Genomic DNA, 18,344 nt, shown 5'->3' with positions numbered 1-18,344 from the left:
TTTTTATTTCATAGATTTTTTTTTTTGAAATTACAGATTGAAAGATTTGCAAAGTGGAAGTCGGTAATGGCTAAAAGAAGTAAATATTCTCTTGAATTCATCCCGAATTATGGTAATGTTTCCTTTTTTTAATGTGATGATTTTGTGGATAAATTTATTGAGATTTATCACATTTACTTGAGTTAATATTCTGTTTGTTAGGTTGGATGGGAGAACCCACAAAAAAAAATTCATAAACTAAACATGATAATCACATAAACAAATCACAGGGAAAGTTACAAAATACACACTAAATTTGTAATAAAATAATCGGTTGAAAAATTTTGCAAAAATCAAAAAGTAAATATAACTAAGTAGGAGTACATAAAACTACACCAAATAAAATAAATCCAAGAATGATAATTATGCTACCAGGATGTGCCTAACAAATTAGAAAAATATTGATAAACTACCTTCGAAATGTATATTCCAAAATGTTGAGATACAGTATATATATATATATTTCATTTACCATTTAAGATCAACTCATATCCACTTCAAAATCACATAAAAGTTCACAAAATAAGAATGCTACGAACATACTAATTGAGAAGCTACAACAAATCATGGAAAGTAATGAAAATCCTTTATCATGGCAGATGTTGTAGTAAATTGAATCTAGAATTGCTAAATTTTCTTCGAGTTCACCGTGAGTTTGGAATTAGGGTTGTAAAGGTGGGGAATAAAATAAAAAAGAGTAATCGACCGCCTTCACAAAAAAATGATCATGTGAGAGACATATGATGTGGGTCAACGTTAATCTTAACGTCAAGATAACGATAAGGATCAATTCGGGAAGAATTTGAAAACTTGAAGGATTAATTAAGCAGTAAAAAATGAAGAGAGACTGAAATGAGAAAAGCGGTAAAACATACGGACGAAAATATGTATTATCCATTTACTAATTATTCTTTATTGTTTATTTATAATCATAATTCTCTGAATTTTAAATTGCAAGTAATAATTTGAATAATGACTAATTTAGTTTTTTTTATATATTAATACAAGTAATAGTTTGAATGATTACTATTTATGCTTTTTTAATACTTACTAATTTATAATTATATATATATAATATTATATTATATTAATAAAATATCAAAGTTTGTGACCTCTTTGAAAAATATTTAACGATATAAATTTGGACTCGAGTTCGATTCAAAAAAAATTCATACATGTTCGAGTTCGAGTTCGAGTCGATTTCAATAAAATCGATATGAATTAAATATTTTTATAATTTCTTGCAGATGTTTAAATCCTATACACTAAAAAATGAGAATAGAATATTAATATTATCAATGTCATGTGGTCACAAACTGATAGTATACTAAGATAGGCAATTTACAGTTATCAATCCAATTTCATACCAAGCGTGATGATGAAAGAAAACTTTTGAACTAAAAAATGAAGAATTCTAGATGATTTGGCAAAACAATGCTTCAATTAAGAACATATCAAAACCTCCGAGCAGAAGAAATAGAATTCCTCAAAATAGCTTTACACCAAAGGATGTAGAGTTTGAAACAGAAGTATCATTAGAAGATGCAAGAAAATGATTAAAAAAAACTACAATGAAGAATTGAAGATCCCTTGGTATGATAAGACATAAATCAACTCCAAGCCAATCTTAGAATTAAGGAAGACAATGAATATGAGTTCGTCAGATGTAATCTATCCTAGTGAACATAGTAGCTCAAAAATACATGCAGATTATTATAAAAAAAAAACATTTAAACCATAGTTTAATCAAAGTAGAAATATCAGCATATAGTAATACATGTTTTTTGTAAGAAATCACGTTGAAATAAAAAGGAAGAAACTCAATTAGTAATTAATTATCAAGAAAATAATAAAATTTGGAGTTCGATGAGTATTTTATACTAAGTAGAGACCATTTAATCAGTTGCATATCTAACGCCAAAATATTCTTTGAACCCGAGAAAGCCATATTATTTAGATGATAAGCTTTGTGCCAAAATTATATTTAGATATTGTTACTATTAAATCTCATAAAAATATTCTTATATGTTTTTAATAAGATATGGACAACGCTAATGTCGATGTCACCATGAAAATACAGAGACATTTTAGGGAATACATTGATATAGTTCAAACTAAATTCAACAAGATTGCCCTAAATGCAGAAGTTATAGGTATGCTACAACAAATTGATAAGCAACAATGTATCTTATCGAATCACATGTTGGTTACTGACTTACACTCAGCTATGGTCTGTAATTCAAAAGTGATCCTCCAGGTTATTGAGAAGTCATTGATTTCCCAAATAGAAAGTTTTCGAGTATAAAACTTTATACTTGGAACAGAGAATTAGCACAAGTGTTAAGTCAATATCATTTTTAATTAGATGAGTCGACCGAAGCAAAAATTGAAGCTCCAGATCTTTATCTCGAGCCTTCGGGTCAACTCTCCACCTCGAGGATTGAGGAGAAAAAGATCAACCTTAGACCTCAAAGTGACAAGAGAAAATCTAAGATTGTACTAATGTTGTGATGTTTTCACTACCGCAAGTATACGGTGTCAAGTTTTAGTACTTGTTAGAGTACGGATATCGATCCCACGAGGAGTGTGTATAAAATTGTATATCAATTCTTGTAATTAAAATAACCAAGACTTTATATAGAAGAATCAATAATCAGGTTGGTTTGTTTGAACGAATTGATTGAAAACAATGAATTAATTAAATCACCGAATGGAGAAATATCAATGATAGAAAATATCTAGAGGAATGATTTCACTAAGTTTCTACGATAATTCTTCCTGGTTGTATTTCAATTCCTGAATTCCAATCATTTAATGGCCAAGAACACTTAGTTGTTTTATTCCCCTTTCCTAAGTGACGAATAAATTGTATCTATCAACTTCGATTAAATTATTCCTAATTAGAATCTAAGTTTCATAGATAAATGCAAACAATGTTTGTTGCGCGTTTTCTTAACTGCTCGCAAGCGCACGATGTCAAGTTATAGTAAAATGTACTTTTGAGTACAAGTGTAACGCCCCGAAAATTTAAGGTCCACGCAAACCATGTGCATGCAAGTATTAAATTCTTTTGTATTTTTAATTAAATGTTTTAATTGCATGAATTATTTATGTGGTGCATTTTGACATGTTTAAAATATATTTTCTGCATCGTTGCATTAAACTGCATTTTTAAAGGATATTCAAGTGACGATCGAGGAACGGAGACCAAGGGCGGAAAAATGTAAAATGTTTTATTAAATAATTAATTTTAATTATTTAATTTAGGAGAGATGGTTTCTCATATTTTTGAAATCAAGGAATTTCGGGGTGATTTTATACGCCGGGACTAAATTTTTATCGGTGTTGGATTTTTAATTCAATCTTTTAAGCAGTCCGGTTATTTAATTCACTATGTCTTTTTATGAAAACGTTTTTTTAAGCTTTTCTAAATTTAATTAGAGCCTAGCTTGCACCAGTGGGCTTAATTAAGAGTTTATTTGGCCTTAAACCTTTTTAACAATTAATTAACGTATTAAAAAGAGATTTAAACCCTAAGCTAAGCACTCCACTCACTCTCACACACGTTCACGCCGCTAAAAGAATTTTCAGAAAACCAAAAACTCCTCCACGGCACAGCAGCAGCTCTCGGCCGTGAGGAGCTTCAGTTTTTCTTTCAAGGTTCAAAGGAAATTAGCTCGGTTCTCTCCGTTCTTCATCGCCATCGGTATTTCGTGCGTTAACGACGCAAAGGCACGCCTAAATCTTCCTTTTCTCATCTATCATATCATATTATGATTTGAAATAGTGTATGCATAAAGGAACATGAAATATTTTCAGGAAATCTTCGTAATATGGCATTTATGCATGAAGTATGATGGCTTTTGATTCAAATAAATTGTTCTTTGCATGTTAAGGGGCTGCCATGATGTTAAGCTATGACCAAGTAAAGTTTTTACACGATTTAGGGTCCTAGACACCCACCATAATCACGGAAATCGCAAGGAAACAGGCTGGGAACCGATGACGCTGTCACGGGTTTTGGGGGCGATCGGGTTCCTTGGCGTGAGGGCAGGGGAGCCACGGCTTGGGTCCAGGGCTCGGTCAGGGGTGGGTTGAATACGGTAAAGGTTCCTAACCACGTTTGGGCTCCAGAAGCAAGTCCTAGCCGAAGTAGGAAACTCACAGCGTGAGGGAATAGCAGCGCGCAGGCTGTCGCGATGTTCAGGAAGATCGCTGCTTGGCTTCAGGGGCTGGGTTGGTCTGGGCTTGGTCTGGGAATGGTCCAGGGATGGCTAGGGTCAGTTGGGGCTCGGTGGTTAAGGGCTGGTGGAAGTCCTAGACTAGTTAGGAGTCATATGGTTCATGGGATCTAACGCTGAAGACATGCAGAATTTGTGTCAATTTTCAGGTGAGTTTGAGCGGGCCAGGGCCGGGTTTTATGGGCTGGGCTTGGCCTGGAGGCTCCCTAGATGGGTTGGCTAGGTTTTGGTTCAAAGTGGCTCGGGCGCGGCTCGAGTATTTTGGGAGATGGCTCGGGTGGTTCACTTAGGTGTCATATTTCGAAAATTAAAGAACTAAAAATAGAACCATGGGTCCACGGGGGTGGCTCATGACTTGGAAGGGTAGAATCAATAATAAAAATGCTATGTTTAAATTTTGGGATCAAAATAATGAGTTTTGGTATTTTTCGGGATTTAATCGTCCCACGAAACGCTAATTAACGAGTTAATTGAAACGCCTAGTTTTAAGCTTTATAAAATTATGAAAAATTATATTTAAGCTTAAATAATTATTATAAGTCCAAATTTCTAATTTGGGAATTTTATGCTAAGGTTTGGTTTAATTCGGGATTTAAACGCATTAATACGTCGCGTTTCAAGATTAAATTAAAAAGTCCTCGATTTAAGCTAAATAAAAATATGAGAAAATTAAGCTTAAATAATTATTTGGGACATGTTAGAGTCAAGAAATCAAGAAAAAGGTCAAGAACATAAAATGACACGATTAGGGGTAAAACGGTCTTTTTACACCTAAAATTAGTAATGGTCATGGCAGTGCCCTAAATGCTGTTTTTATGATATTATGTTCATTGTTAAATGCTTATGAAATGTTCATGATTTATTTATGATTTATTTTAAATGTCCATGAAATTTTATGATTAAAGTTGACATTTAAAATACATGGTGCATGCTTGGTTTCAAAAGAAAATATATTCATGCATGATTTTATAAGGTGATGAAAACATGAAAATATTGATGAAAGTGAAGTAATTGTGACTATGAAGATTTGAGGATTTGAGGTTATGATCAAGAATAGGCCAAGGCTCAGTTGACGATCTTGTGTCGCTGATGTCCCCGCCGCCCAGTACTGTGGTTTCATGTAGATGGTACCATCGTCATGTCATGTCATGTCAGGAATTGAGGATTTGAGGTTACGATCAAGAATAGGCCAAGGCTCAGTTGACGATCTTGTGTCGCTGATGTCCCCGCCGCCCAGTACTGTGGTTTCATGTAGATGGTACCATCGTCATGTCATGTCATGTCACGTCAGGAAAGTCACAATTAACGATCTGAATTCAATCAAGAGAAAGATAATGTTATGATCATGAAAAGAATCACGTCATGTTATCACGTCATGTTATTATGTCATGTTATGATTGAGGAAAAGGTAAAGGTTCAGGTTCATGTTATGCATCATGAAAATATTTACGAAAATGTTCATGCTCAAGTTTATGCATTTTCATGAAATGATATTTTAAGTACAAGTATTTTCACTGTTGCATGTGATTTTATATCTGTTACTCGTTACAAAGATTTGGTGTATTGAGTCTTTAGACTCACTAGGTGTGATGGATGCAGGTGAGGTTGAGGGAGGGCTTGACGCATGAGATGACTGGACTGAAGGTGCACACAACCCGAGGACCAGCGCTTCTACTTTTTCCGCACTCACGATCATGATTACGTTTTTACGTTAAAAGATTTTTAAAACCATTTATTTATGCTTTAGAGTGGTTTTGGAGAGGAAAATACGTTTCACGATTATTGCTTTCTAGGTTTGGTAACTCATGCGATTATTTTATTTTATGACGTTTGCAATTGATTTTTAAATGCTAGCTAGCGAATGTTCGAGGTCATGGACAAAAATATTTTATTAAAATATTTTTACAAGGACCGAAATTAAAAAAAAAAAAAAAAATTTCTAGTACATTTTAAACGCAAGAATATGGGACGTTTCAGTTGGTATCAGAGCCTTGGTCCTGTAAAGGGTTGTGCCACCATCAGCGCCGGGAAGATCAGTCGTCAAGCCTCAAATTTGTAAGTTTACATGCTTTATATGATTTCATGATATTACCTGCATAAGTACATGGATTAATTGTTTATGTCACATGTTTAATAAGTTTATGAGGATATATGAATTTTATGTTTTCGTAACATGTTTATTAGCTCTATGATGATACATGATTTATATGCTTTATAATTTTTATTTGTGTTGCGATATGAAATGGAAAATCATTTGATTTCAACACATGTGGATTTTGTGGTGGAATTGGACTATGTTGATTTTGGGTTTTAGTATTGATGTTATATTTTTGGGCTATAAGTTAATCGTAAATATTATGAATGCTTTTTGGGACACTTAGATTTTCTAAGAAAATTATTTATGCTTCATGGTTACTAGTCGAATTAATTTTTGGAAATTAGACATAAGGAATAATTATTCGAGGATTGCAATGACTTTGGGGAATAAGAAAATATATAGATTGGGATTTCAAGTTTGATGAAAAGTAAGATTTGTTATAGGAATTGATTTTTGGGTAAATAAGTTTAAAATTTTTGAAATTATGTTATGGGAATCATGTAGAAGGAAATTAAGAATGCCAAAAACTTATGGATTAATCGTTGGATTTTTGAAATTAAGGACCAATTAGGATAATTTTTGAGGAAATTAAGAATTTATTATGCAATTTTGAGGAATTTGATGATTAGTTTAGCAATAAGTGCGAATTGAATGGGTTAAATGATAAGAATTTTGAGGATTTAGACTTTTAAGAATATTCAGAACCTTGGGATATCTTGGTTTTAGTATTATAAGAAATTTTAATCATAGATTTTTAAGGATGAATCGATATTAAGCTAGAAATCTAAGCGTTAGTGGATGTGTTTGAGATTTTAAGATTTAAATTTAATTGGTTGATGAATATTTTGGGGTATAAAATAAGAAAATAGTATACGATAAATATGGTCATCCATATTTTAATATTGGGGATTTTAAGAAAAAATTAAAATTCGAGGTCAAAATAATAAAGCACTAAGTAATTATGGGTCTTTTTAAGTTACAATTTGCAAATAAGGATTTAGAAGGAAAATTAATTGGGATCAAGAAGACGTAAAGACATTCTAGAAATTAAGCTTATCAGAGTAATCGCAGCGGAAGCGTGGATTTTTGGGATACTAGAACTAAGTCTAAACTTTGGGTTATTAAGGATAAGAGAATTTCGAGGACGAAATTCAATTTAAGGGGGGAAGATTGTAACGCCCCGAAAATTTAAGGTCCACGCAAACCATGTGCATGCAAGTATTAAATTCTTTTGTATTTTTAATTAAATGTTTTAATTGCATGAATTATTTATGTGGTGCATTTTGACATGTTTAAAATATATTTTCTGCATCGTTGCATTAAACTGCATTTTTAAAGGATATTCAAGTGACGATCGAGGAACGGAGACCAAGGGCGGAAAAATGTAAAATGTTTTATTAAATAATTAATTTTAATTATTTAATTTAGGAGAGATGGTTTCTCATATTTTTGAAATCAAGGAATTTCGGGGTGATTTTATACGCCGGGACTAAATTTTTATCGGTGTTGGATTTTTAATTCAATCTTTTAAGCAGTCCGGTTATTTAATTCACTATGTCTTTTTATGAAAACGTTTTTTTAAGCTTTTCTAAATTTAATTAGAGCCTAGCTTGCACCAGTGGGCTTAATTAAGAGTTTATTTGGCCTTAAGCCTTTTTAACAATTAATTAACGTATTAAAAAGAGATTTAAACCCTAAGCTAAGCACTCCACTCACTCTCACACACGTTCACGCCGCTAAAAGAATTTTCAGAAAACCAAAAACTCCTCCACGGCACAGCAGCAGCTCTCGGCCGTGAGGAGCTTCAGTTTTTCTTTCAAGGTTCAAAGGAAATTAGCTCGGTTCTCTCCGTTCTTCATCGCCATCGGTATTTCGTGCGTTAACGACGCAAAGGCACGCCTAAATCTTCCTTTTCTCATCTATCATATCATATTATGATTTGAAATAGTGTATGCATAAAGGAACATGAAATATTTTCAGGAAATCTTCGTAATATGGCATTTATGCATGAAGTATGATGGCTTTTGATTCAAATAAATTGTTCTTTGCATGTTAAGGGGCTGCCATGATGTTAAGCTATGACCAAGTAAAGTTTTTACACGATTTAGGGTCCTAGACACCCACCATAATCACGGAAATCGCAAGGAAACAGGCTGGGAACCGATGACGCTGTCACGGGTTTTGGGGCGATCGGGTTCCTTGGCGTGAGGGCAGGGGAGCCACGGCTTGGGTCCAGGGCTCGGTCAGGGGTGGGTTGAATACGGTAAAGGTTCCTAACCACGTTTGGGCTCCAGAAGCAAGTCCTAGCCGAAGTAGGAAACTCACAGCGTGAGGGAATAGCAGCGCGCAGGCTGTCGCGGTGTTCAGGAAGATCGCTGCTTGGCTTCAGGGGCTGGGTTGGTCTGGGCTTGGTCTGGGAATGGTCCAGGGATGGCTAGGGTCAGTTGGGGCTCGGTGGTTAAGGGCTGGTGGAAGTCCTAGACTAGTTAGGAGTCATATGGTTCATGGGATCTAACGCTGAAGACATGCAGAATTTGTGTCAATTTTCAGGTGAGTTTGAGCGGGCCAGGGCCGGGTTTTATGGGCTGGGCTTGGCCTGGAGGCTCCCTAGATGGGTTGGCTAGGTTTTGGTTCAAAGTGGCTCGGGCGCGGCTCGAGTATTTTGGGAGATGGCTCGGGTGGTTCACTTAGGTGTCATATTTCGAAAATTAAAGAACTAAAAATAGAACCATGGGTCCACGGGGGTGGCTCATGACTTGGAAGGGTAGAATCAATAATAAAAATGCTATGTTTAAATTTTGGGATCAAAATAATGAGTTTTGGTATTTTTCGGGATTTAATCGTCCCACGAAACGCTAATTAACGAGTTAATTGAAACGCCTAGTTTTAAGCTTTATAAAATTATGAAAAATTATATTTAAGCTTAAATAATTATTATAAGTCCAAATTTCTAATTTGGGAATTTTATGCTAAGGTTTGGTTTAATTCGGGATTTAAACGCATTAATACGTCGCGTTTCAAGATTAAATTAAAAAGTCCTCGATTTAAGCTAAATAAAAATATGAGAAAATTCATGTAAGCTTAAATAATTATTTGGGACATGTTAGAGTCAAGAAATCAAGAAAAAGGTCAAGAACATAAAATGACACGATTAGGGGTAAAACGGTCTTTTTACACCTAAAATTAGTAATGGTCATGGCAGTGCCCTAAATGCTGTTTTTATGATATTATGTTCATTGTTAAATGCTTATGAAATGTTCATGATTTATTTATGATTTATTTTAAATGTCCATGAAATTTTATGATTAAAGTTGACATTTAAAATACATGGTGCATGCTTGGTTTCAAAAGAAAATATATTCATGCATGATTTTATAAGGTGATGAAAACATGAAAATATTGATGAAAGTGAAGTAATTGTGACTATGAAGATTTGAGGATTTGAGGTTATGATCAAGAATAGGCCAAGGCTCAGTTGACGATCTTGTGTCGCTGATGTCCCCGCCGCCCAGTACTGTGGTTTCATGTAGATGGTACCATCGTCATGTCATGTCATGTCAGGAATTGAGGATTTGAGGTTACGATCAAGAATAGGCCAAGGCTCAGTTGACGATCTTGTGTCGCTGATGTCCCCGCCGCCCAGTACTGTGGTTTCATGTAGATGGTACCATCGTCATGTCATGTCATGTCACGTCAGGAAAGTCACAATTAACGATCTGAATTCAATCAAGAGAAAGATAATGTTATGATCATGAAAAGAATCACGTCATGTTATCACGTCATGTTATTATGTCATGTTATGATTGAGGAAAAGGTAAAGGTTCAGGTTCATGTTATGCATCATGAAAATATTTACGAAAATGTTCATGCTCAAGTTTATGCATTTTCATGAAATGATATTTTAAGTACAAGTATTTTCACTGTTGCATGTGATTTTATATCTGTTACTCGTTACAAAGATTTGGTGTATTGAGTCTTTAGACTCACTAGGTGTGATGGATGCAGGTGAGGTTGAGGGAGGGCTTGACGCATGAGATGACTGGACTGAAGGTGCACACAACCCGAGGACCAGCGCTTCTACTTTTTCCGCACTCACGATCATGATTACGTTTTTACGTTAAAAGATTTTTAAAACCATTTATTTATGCTTTAGAGTGGTTTTGGAGAGGAAAATACGTTTCACGATTATTGCTTTCTAGGTTTGGTAACTCATGCGATTATTTTATTTTATGACGTTTGCAATTGATTTTTAAATGCTAGCTAGCGAATGTTCGAGGTCATGGACAAAAATATTTTATTAAAATATTTTTACAAGGACCGAAATTAAAAAAAAAAAAAAAATTTCTAGTACATTTTAAACGCAAGAATATGGGACGTTTCAACAAGTATCGATCCCACGAGGAGTGTGTAAAAAAATGTATATCAATTCTTGTAATTAAAATAGCCAAGACTTTATCTAGAAAAATCAATAATCAGTTTTGCTTGTTTAAACGAATTAATTGAAAGCAATGAATAAATTAAATCACCAGATTGAGAGATAATAATGAGAGAAAGTATCTAGAGAAATGATTTCACAAAGTTTCCACGATAATTATTCACAGTTTAATTTATATTCCTGAATTCCAATCGATTAATGGCCAAGAACACTTAGATTGTTTTATTCCCCCTTTCCCAAGTGACGAATAAAGTGTATCTATCAACTTCGATTCAATCATTCCTAATTAGAATCTACGTTTCATAGATAAGCGCATACAATATTCTTACTAAGCCTCGCTAAAGTTATACGCCTTCCGAACGCTATAAACATTTAACGATGTGTCTCTAATGATCTATAATCCTAGTTCCTCTCCCGAGTTATAAGATTAATCAAACAACAAACAATTTATGGCCAGTAAATTGCAGTGCAGTAAACGCAGAAAACACAATTAAACGAAAGCGGAATTCAATCACATAAACAACGGTGTCAAATCATCGTATCAACAGAGTTACGTCATTCTCTAGAATGGGAATTTAGTTCATCACGAAATCTAAATAAACACAATGCATGTTTGAAGATTCAGACATTGAGTTACACGAAAATATAAAAACGAAAGATAAAAGACAAATCCGAAGTGTCGTCTCTGTGTCCAGATCCGTCGTTCTTCGTATCTGTGATCGATCTTCGCGTTCCGGATCTTCGTCTCTTGATTTCTCCAGCCCTCCGAGGTGTTTTCTCTACCAAAACGGCTGCCCCGTTTCTGACCTAGCGATCGCGCTTTTATACCTATTCTGGCTGCGGCGCGCGCGCGGTGGCGCATGAAATGGCGCGGTGGCGCGCGAGTTGCTGTTCATCTGCCCGTGCATGTATGCGCGTGGTCGCGCATGAAGTCGCGCTGGCGCGCGTTGCTCTCGGGTCTGTACGCGCGGGTGCGCATGAACTGGCGCGGTGGCGCGCCAGCCACTGTCGATCATCCTGCACATCTTTGCGCGCGGCTGCGCGTGATCTCGCGCGGGCGCGCGCGAGGCTCTGTCCGAGGCTTGAGTGTATGTGCGCGCGATTGCGCGTGAAGTGGCGCGATGGCGCGCACACTTCTGTCCCATGGCGTGCTCGTGGTAATGCACTTCTTGGTTCACTTGGCTTCGTGTCCGCTATTTTCTCCATTTCTGAAATGACAACATAAACAAACCAAAAACGCATAATTCTGTTCGAAACAAGCATAATTCAAAATGGATTTAAATGTAAATTAAGTGCAAATCTTGCACTTATCAAACCCCCCAAACTTGAATTTTTGCTAGTCCCGAGCAAAATATAAGAAAAGCTAATAAAGAAGGAATAAAAATACGCAAACTACTAAAGTCATGGATGTGCAAAAAGTGATAATGACCTCCGATTCATCTAATTTCATGTAATTCACGATTTCTCAAGAGTCACGTGTGTGTGTGTTATGTCAATGTTTGTTTACCCCATCGAATGCTCAAATAAAGTTGTAATGCCTCTTTGCCTTACAGAATCAAGAAATCCTCAGTTCAGTTCAACTTTCACATCATCAACATAAACATTTGCATTCACAGATCACATAGGACTTTTTCGGTGATTATTTGGCTCGAAAGATGATCAACACAAGTATGCCAAAGATGAAATCACAAAATGAGATGCTTGCAAGCAAGTGGTTAAGGTCTATACTTGTTGACAATGAGTTTCAGGTATCCATAGGCTTGACTTGAACAACTTTTCTCCACTAGTATATTGGATAAATGTGACAAGGTTAATAGGTCTTGTAGGCTTGTAACATTAGGCCACGGCTCACGGCTACAATAAAAGGTATGGAATTCAAAATTTGAGAGAAATAATCAACTCTTCATCAATTTCACTCTTTTTCATTTTCTTTTTCATTCACCATCCACTTATTGTTTTCTTTTCATTCATATCCTTCGTCTCCCTTATATTTTCTTTGATTGAACTTTTTCTCTTTCTTTTTGTCTATTTTCAACTCCCTCTTTGCTCACTTCAATTTTTCTTTTTCTTTTCAAGGAGCTTTTGAATCACTACACCACCAATGAATTTCTTTCTCTCAAAATAAGGTAGGAAAATAAGTGTATCGTCTTCATTAGGTAGTTGTTGTGGGATGTAGAATAGATACAAGTGGGGGTTGATTGTATGTCATTGACACACACCACTTGATTTTTAGTAAGCTCAAAATGGGACACTAGGGATATTTCATGTTCATTTGGTAGGCTCGAAGGCTCAACGGTTTCAAAGATCGCCTAAATCATTCCTATGTCACATATTATCCGTATTTCGCCTCGAAAAGTGTTCAAACAAGTTCTAGACTTCCGTCAATCCATTAGTCAACTCATACACACCAATCACATGCAATTTTCAAAAAAAATGATATATGAAATAGGTGCACGAAGAAAATTTAAGCATCTCAATTAACTTGAAGCTCAAAGGGCTACAATTGACAATAAGCAAAGAACACATGCCCAAGGATATTGCGAACAATTGCCTAGCTCATTCCTATGATTGCAAAAGTGTCAATCAATGTCATGCAAGAATTACCAATAATCAGATCTCCCTCATCTGTTTAGCATCACAGGCATGCAACTTGTCTCTAAACAACGATAATATCAACAAACACGACAGTGCAAAATAATTGTGACTCCTAAGTTATCATGAACACATATAAATTTCAGGATCGCAATTCAGTTTTCATCATCGGTCACACATTTTACTTATCCATGACTCTACCTAACAAATATAGAATGCAATAAAAAAAATATCAAACTAACTACTGTGCAAAATAAAATTTCAGATTCCAACAAGCAATTTGTTACCCCCCCAAACTTAAAGTATGCATTGTCCGCAATGTATGGAAATAAAGAACATGACAACACATACCTCGCACCCGAGTGTCAGAACTCGGGGCTCGAATCATCATCCCCAGATCCTTCATCATCATCGTCCATCGGCTGTGGGTACTGTGGTGGCCAGGCTGGTTGTGGTGGGTAAGGAACATCCTCGGGTCCAGGTGGGAACCGCTGGGTAAGTGCCGTCGTGAAATCCATCATGTAGGACATGAAGGTACTAGTAGTCTGTCGGTGTTCGGCCTGCCGTCGGCGCTCAGCCCGCGACTCTTGTTCCAGTCGGAACATCCTATCTCGCAAACTAGAACGAGGAATCGATGGTGGTGGTGGTGGTTGACGTTCTCTGGCCCTCCGATTATAAGCTGCCCTAGCATGTTGCCGTTCTATTTCGTCTCCGAAGCGCGAACGCTCTACTTCAAATACTGTGATTGGGCTCTTGGCTTTCAAGACCTGTTCATCGGCGCCCCATTGCACACCGGCATAAAGACATAATGCAGTGATAGTATGTGGGCACGGGAGGCTGACGGTCATAAGTCCTGTACCAGCACGCATGATATAACTGTTAATAAGCTTCCCCAAATCCACGGTCCGCCAGTCATGATGGCGTAAATTAACGCCACTTTGTCTTTTGTAATTTCAGTCTGATGGGAGGAGGGCATGATCCGTGAGAGAATAAAAGATGCCCAACAACGTGGTTTACGGCGTAAATCAGATTTCTTCAAAGTGACTGGGGAGCCCTGATTCAATCGCCACTCTGCACCCTCGATGCCTAAGGTCCTGATAATCTCATCGTAGTTCACATCCCCCGTGATCAACTCAGTGTACCCGTCATTTTCAAACTCCGGCAGATTGTAGATTGCGTTAATAGTGGCCGAATCAAAATAGACGAGTTGCCCTCGCACCAAAACTCCGTATTCTTCATGTTTGATTCTCAAATTCGCATAGAATTCACGGACTACGGATATCACAGCGTCTGGTGGAGACTGAGCTATATCCATCCACCCTCGTCGCCCGACCTCTCTAATGAATGCACAGTCGGGGTATGTCATATCTAGCCCTCTTTCTGGAATAATCGACCTAGACAAGGTGCTCTCATATAGCCGAAAGGCTTCCTCGTTCCAAAATTTGTGAGCATCGTAGGAACGAGAGGAGGAAGCCCCATCCTTTGATTTTTTACGAGGTGCCATAATTATCACTTTGTATCAACAATAATAATCAACAAATCGAGAGCACAATTCCACCAACACAGCTAGAATTCTGAAATTTATCCCCAAACAATAATATTGTGGAAGGAACGGTACCCTTACTTGAAGCAAACGACTAGAAAGAACACCGGCGGCTTGGAGAGAGGCGGCGGCGCTAGAGCGGCGGCGGCTGAGGGGCGGCGGCGTGGTTGCTTTTGGTCGTTGGGTGTGTATATGTGTTGAGGGAGAAGAGATTGTGGTGTTGAGATGGTGGTGTTGGAGTGAAATTTTGTGAGTGGGAGAGTTTGGTTTGGAGAGGATTCTGAAGGGGGCGGCTGTTCTTGAGGAGGGAAGAGATGAAATAGGTTTGAGTGATTTGTGGTGAGAGAAAAAAAAAAAAAAAAACGGGTTTTATATTGGTGGTGTCTCGCGATGCGCGCGATCGCGCGACAATCCGCGCTGGGGCGCGGAGTCTTCTGTGAGTTGGTAGTAATTGAGGACGCGCGGTCGCGCGAGAAGTCGCGCTACCGCGCGTCAGCTACTGTAAATCGGCAACTATGGAAGGCGCGCGATCGAGCGAGATTCAGTGCTGTGGCGCGCAAGATACTGTATTCGATGTAATAATTGAGGCGCGCGATGGCGCGAGAAGTCGCGCTATCGCGCGTGAGATACTGTAAGTCCTCCATAAATGATGTGCGCGATCGCGCGAGATATGGCGCTGGGGCGCGAGAGCTTCTGTAAATCCGAGTGATCCTGAGCGCGCTGCCGCGCGAGATGTCGCGCATGGGCGCGCATGCGTCTGTCTTTTATTTTATTTTATTTTTTTATATATATATATATATATATATATATATATATATATATATATATATATTAAATAAATTACCTGCAAAAGAGTAACAAAATGCAAATTAATACTTAAATATAGAAGATTAAAAAAAATATTAACTATGAAATCGAAATGAAATAATGAGGCAGAGCGAATGAGAAAATAAATAAATGCGGGTTGCCTCCCACACAGCGCTTGGTTTAACGTCGTCAGCCCGACGGTACCCTGTCTGATAAGATCAACTTGTAACTGTCGATATTCCTTACTTCAGTTCCATAGTAGGGTTTAACCCGCTCTCCATTCACTTTGAAGGTTCTTCCATCATTGCACTTTAGCTCGACAGCTCCATAGGGCGACACCGTTTCCAAAACAAATGGCCCCGACCATCGCGACTTTAGCTTACCAGGGAACAACTTCAGACGAGAGTTGTACAGCAGTACCTGTTGTCCTGGTTTGAGCTCCCTTCGAACTATGATTTTGTCATGCTACTTCTTAGTCTGTTCTTTGTAGATCTTGGCATTCTCATATGCATCATTTCGGAATTCGTCCATCTCGCTCAATTGTAGTTTTCTAACCTCGCCAGACGCTTTCAAATCAAAGTTCAACTTCTTCACGGCCCAAAATGTCCTATGCTCCAACTCCAATGGTAGATGGCATGCTTTTCCAAATACCAGCCGATAGGGAGACATCCCAATAGGCGTCTTGAACGCAGTCCGATAAGCCCATAGCGCATCATCCAACTTCATGGCCCAATCCCTCCGGTTTGTGTTGACTGTCTTTTCCAGTATCTGCTTAATTTCCCGGTTAAATACTTCAGCTTGTCCATTCGACTGCGGATGATATGCTAGTGCCACCTTGTGCTTCACATTATATTTGGCCATTAGTGAGTTGAAAATTCTATTGCAAAAATGCGTACCTTCGTCACTTATGATGGCTCTCGGTGTTCCAAACCTGGTGAAAATGTTTTTCTGTACGAATTTCGCTACAACATGAGAGTCATTAGTACTGGTGGCGATTGCTTCCACCCATTTCGACACATAATCAACAGCTAACAGAATATAAGAATAACCAGAGGAAGGGGGAAAAGGTCCCATGAAATCTATGCCCCAAACGTCAAAAAGTTCCACTTCCAAAACATTTGTCAGTGGTAATTCGTGACGCCTAGAGATGTTTCCTAACCTCTGGCATCTATCACATGATTTTACTAAGGTATAGCTATCTTTAAACAAACTAGGCCAATAGAAACCAGATTGCAATACCTTAGCTGCTGTTCGTGACGCTCCAAAGTGTCCGCCATATGGTGAAGAATGACACTTCTCCAAAATTTGTTGTGCTTCAAGACCTTCCACGCACCTCCTAATCACTTGGTCAGCACACCTCTTATACACGAACGGATCGTCCCAATAGAAGAACTTTATATCATGGACGAATTTCTTCTTCTGATGGTAGCTCATATCTGGGGGAAGGGTTCCACAAGACAAAAAATTAGCAATGTCAGCAAACCAAGGAAGTATAGAGTTTACCTCAAAAAGCTGCTCATCTGGAAATGTCTCTTGTATGGCTCCCTCTTATTCCTTCTCTTCTAGCTCAAGTCTTGACAAGTGGTCAGCCACTTGATTTTCGCATCCCTTCCTATCCTTTACTTCAAAATCAAACTCTTGGAGCAACAAGATCCACCTTATCAAGCGTGGCTTTGCGTCCTTCTTGGCAAATAAGTATCGGATAGCTGCATGATCAGTGAAAACGATTACCTTTGTACCTACCAAGTAGGGTCTGAACTTGTCAAAGGCGAATACTACTGCAAGCATCTCCTTTTCGGTAGTCGTGTAGTTTTGCTGTGCCGCATCCATGGTACGACTTGCGTAGTAGATTGATCTAAAGACTTTATCACGTCTCTGGCCCAACACTACACCTACTGCATAGTCACTTGCATCGCACATCAGCTCAAAGGGCTGCTCCCAGTCCGACACTATCATAATTGGTGCAGTCACCAATGCCATTTTTATCTTCTCGAATGCCTGCAAACAATTATCATCAAATATAAAAGTTGACTCCTTTTCAAGTAAATTGCACAGGGGTTTAGTGATCTTAGAAAAATCTTTAATGAATCTACGATAAAACCCCGCATGTCCGAGGAAGCTCCTTATTCCCTTGATGTTCTTTGGTGGATGAAGTTTTTCAATGACAACCACCTTGGCTCTGTCCACTTCTAATCCCCGAGACGACACTTTATGTCCAAGGACTATGCCCTCTTGGACCATAAAGTGGCATTTCTCCCAGTTAAGAACTAAGTTCTTTTCTTGGCATCTCTGCAAAACAAGGGATAAGTTATATAAACAATGATCAAATGAAAATACCGAGAAGTCGTCCATGAAGACTTCCATTATCTCCTCCACCATGTCTGCAAATATGGCCATCATACACCTCTGGAAAGTGGCAGGTGCATTACATAGCCCAAAAGGCATCCTCCTAAAGGCAAACGTGCCATAGGGGCATGTGAATGTTGTTTTCTCCTGATCTTCCGGAGCTATATCAATTTGGTTATAACCTGAATAACCATCTAAGAAACAGTAGTGACAATAACCTGCAAGTCTGTCAAGCATCTGATC

Source organism: Primulina eburnea, chromosome 8 (genome assembly GCF_022965805.1).
Source record: "Primulina eburnea isolate SZY01 chromosome 8, ASM2296580v1, whole genome shotgun sequence".
Lineage (NCBI taxonomy): Eukaryota > Viridiplantae > Streptophyta > Magnoliopsida > Lamiales > Gesneriaceae > Primulina > Primulina eburnea.
Note: the sequence above shows the minus strand (reverse complement) of the source record.